This window comes from Elephantulus edwardii, unplaced genomic scaffold, assembly GCF_000299155.1.
Source record: "Elephantulus edwardii isolate Elephantulus edwardi_28Jun2011 unplaced genomic scaffold, EleEdw1.0 scaffold00119, whole genome shotgun sequence".
Taxonomy (NCBI): domain Eukaryota; kingdom Metazoa; phylum Chordata; class Mammalia; order Macroscelidea; family Macroscelididae; genus Elephantulus; species Elephantulus edwardii.
This window is the reverse complement of record NW_006399869.1, coordinates 6806064-6810845: the sequence shown is the minus strand read 5'-3', so window position 1 is coordinate 6810845 and position 4782 is coordinate 6806064. Positions and strand designations below refer to the sequence as shown.

The following is a 4782-nucleotide window of genomic DNA, read 5'->3' as shown; positions in this document are numbered from 1 at the left end:
GAAAAACAAGGAATGAATGCAATATTATTCAAAATGGGTGACCCTGGAGGACATTATACTGAGTGAAATATCTCAGTCAAAAAAGGACAAATACTGCATGGTGCCACTGCTGTAAAATGGGACTGATATCAGGGTTGGGGTAAGACTGAGAAAAACTGGATAAATTGTGTATACTGCATTGACACAGATGAGGAATAAAATAATTTAAAAGCAACATATGATAGGGTATTATAGTTATTACAAGAGTCCACAATTAAGGTTACATAGTAGAGTGTACTTGGAGCAGTGGGAGGGGTGCGGGGGGATTGTATACTAAAGATAGAATTTTCTTTTACTTTTGAAAGAGAGGAGCAAACTAGGGAGGGAGGAGGGCTGGGCAGGGAGAAAAGTGCAACAATGAATGAATGGAAATCCATAATCTCTGTAAATGTTCATTAAAGTTATTAAAATAAAATCTAAAAACAAAGAAAGATTCAATAGCAATCTAAAAAGTTGGGCTAAGAATGGGCACAAATTAATGGTGACTAGTTTTATAAGACACAATGTATGGGAATCATCGCTTGGAACAAAAAGTGAATGAAAGAAAAACACAGCCAAATTATACATAAATTGGTAAATAAAATTGTTAAAGTGACAAATCTATCAAAAAATATACCAATAATATAAATCCCCTTAAAATTTCAAAAGGCTTCCTTGCAGATATGGAAAAGTCCATCTTTAGATTTATTGGAATTGTCAAAGTCCACCAAAAAGCAAAACAAACTTTTGGAGTTGGGTTTGAGAGAGGAAGACTCTTTTCTCTGAGCTAAAAATATTCTCTAGAGTTGTAATACTTAAACTCTGATGGTGTCATACATAGGTATTTGTACTAATAACCAAAAGGCAAGCAAAGTAATTTCTTCTGCATAATAAAGGTTATTGATAATTCTTACATCAACTCTGATACTATATTCTTCTTCATAGAGTCTAAGTTCTTAAATTGTTTTTTTAGAATACAGTTGAATAGATATGGAGGAATGATAAACCCTAACACACATCTTTATTTTAAACCATGCAGTGTTTCCTTCCTCTGTTTGCACAAGTCCCTCAGAATTCTTCTTCTTCTCGGTGTTAGCCATAATTTATTATAATACACAAAGTAAAATGTCTTTACATAGTTAATAAAGACTTTCTTCTGGCATTCTTTGCTTTCAGCCTGGGTCCATCTGGCATCAGCAAAGATATCCCCGGTTCCCTAACATCTTCTATAGCCTAATTGAAATTCTTGCAGCTTCCTAACAACATGCTAACCAAGTATTCTTGGATTAATTTCAGCAACATATCGCTTGTGTATGATATTAATAATATTGCTTGATGATTTCCATATTCTATTGAATCATATTTTTGGGGATTTATTCCTTGTTAATTTTAAATTGCATTGTAGTGCTTCTCTCTGAGTTGTAATAATAAATCTCATGTCAAAGAGAAATTCCTAAATTTTCTCCAAATTTTATAATGCTCTGCCTCACTTACTGTGGGCATAATGTTAGGAAAGGCTATTCCTTGGAAAATGACATTGCTCTTGAAAGGTGAAGGGTCAAGGAAAAAGGGAAAGATCAGATGACTAGCTTGAGTGTGTCAGAGGTTGCGAGGATGGCACAAGATAAAACGGGTCAGATCTGTTGTTCGTAGAGTCACTATGAGTTGCACTTGACTTGATGGAACCTAAAAAAAACAAAAAATGCTACATTTGAGGAGACCTTCTTGATTAATTAATTAAAGCACTGATAGACGCTTGAATTCTACAATATTTGAAAGTAAAATGTGAAATGCATATTTCTGATGGAAGTTTAATTTGACTTCTGTTTGTCTGAACTATCTGATGTTTTGGGGACTAAATAATGTGTTCCCTCTTAGCTTCCATGTAGCTTGAAAATGTGTGGGGAATATTTAATTTTTATCAGTGTGACACTGTGGCACTGATGTGTCAAATGTGTTAATGGTTGGCTACACAATGTGCACAGAGAGTGGGATGGAGCTTGGAAGGAGGAGTGGCATCCACTTCCATAATAACTTGCCTCCAGTAACCCTATGAACCTGGAGAGAGGATGAAAGGCACCCAAGGGTCGAGGACTCTCCTTTATAGGGTCGCTATGAGTCACCTGCGACTCGACAGCACTTAACAACAACAACAACAACAACAACAACGTCAATAGTTGAGACAATGTTTATGTTTAAAATGTTTTGAGAAGTAATATGAGAAAAAAAGTGAGAAAAATTGTGGCTAACCTTGAGGAAAACAGGAATTCCAAAACATTTGATTGCACTTATGTGAAAACTAAGGTTGGACCAGGATACAGAACACAGCAAGGAAATACGGCATGGTTCAAAATCAGGAAAGGAGTGCATCAGTGATGCACTCTGTCTCCATTCCTTTTCAATCTATATGCAGAACAGATCATTCCAGAATCTGGGCTTTATGAGAAGTAATGTGGCATCAAGATTGTAAGAAGACTCATCAACAACCCGCACTATGAAGATAACACAACCTTGCTTGCTGAAACTGAGGAGAACCTGAAGTCCTTGCTGCAAAAGGTCAAGGACTATAGTCTTCAATATGGATTGAAGCTCAACAGCATGATGACAAAGTTTCTCACCGCTGGGCCAATTAATAGCAGCATGATAGATGGAAGAAAAGATTGAGGTAGCTAACAATTACAGCTTGCTCCACAATCCACACTTAGTACCAGCGGTCAGAAAAATCAAAAGACTAATTGCACTGATAAAATCTGCTGTCAGGGAACTCTTGAGAGTACTGAAAAGCAACTATGTCAGTCTAGAGGCTAAGGTGCACCTAATCTAGTCCATGGTCTTCACAATAACTTGTTATGTTTCAGAATGTTAGACAATGACTAAGGATGACAGAAGAAGAATCAGTGTCTTCGAGTTGTCGTGCTCTGGAGAGAATCTTAAATATACCATGGACCACGAAGAAAATGAGTAAGTCTCTCCTAAGAGAGGATGAAACCAAATCTCTCCTCAGAGGCTAGGATTTTGAAGCTCTGTCTCAGATTTATTTTTATTTAAATTTTGATGAAAATTTACAGAGACTTTGGATTTCCATTCATTCATTGTTGCACTTTTCTCCCTGACTACCCCTCCCCTAGTTCACTATTCTCTTTGAAAAATAAAAGAAAAATTCTTTCATTGTTATACAATCCCTCCCTCCAAGTCCATTCCACTATGCAGCCTTCATTCTGGACTCCCGTCATGACAATAATACCTAATCACATATCCCTTTTAAACTGTTTTCTCCCTAATATGTTTCAATGTAGTATACATTATTTATTTCATCTTTCTCAGTCTCCCCACAACCCGATGTCAGTCCCATTTTACAATAGTGGCACTATGCAGTGTTTGTCCTTTTGTGACTGAGTTATTTCACACAGCATAATGTCCTCCAGGGTCACCCATTTTGAATAATATTGCCCGAGTTCCTTGTTTTTCAATGCAGCATAGTATTCCATTGTGTGAATATACCATAGCTTCTCTATCCATTCATTTGTTGATGGACACTTAGGTTGTTAGGCAAAATGTCCAAAGTATATGTGATAGAATTTAAAAATCCTTGCCTTTAAGGATCAACTTGGCTTCACTATTTTCAGAACAGACCTGTTTGTTCTCTTGGCAGTCCATGATGTGTTCAATACTCTTCTACAGCACCACAACTCAAAGGCATTGAAGTCCAGCTCTCTGATGCATAGCAAGTAATTGCAAAGATAATGGCTTGGAGCAGGTGCACCCTAGCTTCTACAGAGACTTGGTCTTCAGCACTCTAGAGAGGTCCCTGATGGCAGATATTCCCGGGCAATTTCTCTTTTGATTTCCTGCCATTACTGGCAGGAACCAAAGAAACTAAAAATGTTAACAATTTCAATTTCTTGTCCATCTATCATGATGCTGTCAATTAGCCCAGTGGTGAGAATCTTTGTGTTCTTGATGCTGCACTTCAATCCATGTTGAAGACTACAGTCCTTGACTTTCTGCAGTAAGTTCTTCAGATTCTCCTCAGTTTCAGCAATCCAGATTGTATTATCTGAATGGGGCAAGTGGTTGATGAGTCTTTTTCCAATCCTGATGTCACATTTCTTCTCAAAAAGTCCAGCCTCCTGAATGATCCTTTCCACATATAGATTGAAAGTTTATGGAGCTAAGATGCATCCCTAATGTACACTTTTTCTGATTTTAACCATGCAGTGTTTCCTTTCTCTGTTCTGACAACTGCTTCCTGGTCCAAGGTTAAGTTTCACATGTGCACAATTAAGTGTTCTGGGTTGTGCATTCTCAAAGTTAGTCACTATTTGTTGTGATCCACTCAGTCAAATGTGACTATGTGCTTGCGTAGTCAATGAAAAAGTAGACATTACACCTCTATTTTGTTAAAATAATCACATAGGAAATAAATAATCGGATCTCAGGCTGAAATGTTGATATTCCTCGCATGAAAAGAAATTATAATGCAGACTTTTACTCTGAAATCTTACCGGATTTAAATTTTATAATTGTAAAAATGAAAGTTTTTCAAATAAAACTAGATTGACGCTCAATGTCAAGAAGACAAAGATTCTCACCACTGGACCAATTGGCAGCATCAGGATGGATGGTGAAGAGATTGAGATTCTTCACAGCTTTAGTTTGCTTGGATCCACAGTCAACACTCTTGGCACCAGTAACCAGGAAAATAAAAGGCACATTGCCATGGGAAAGTCTGCTGTTAGGGACCTCTCCAAAGTACTGAAGAGC

The 4782-nt window shown here is 37.2% G+C and overlaps 1 pseudogene; it reads left to right on the top strand.

Annotated features, from left to right (window-relative positions):
• Positions 1-4782, top strand: part of LOC102848154 — a 13290-nt pseudogene that overhangs the window by 6990 nt on the left and 1518 nt on the right.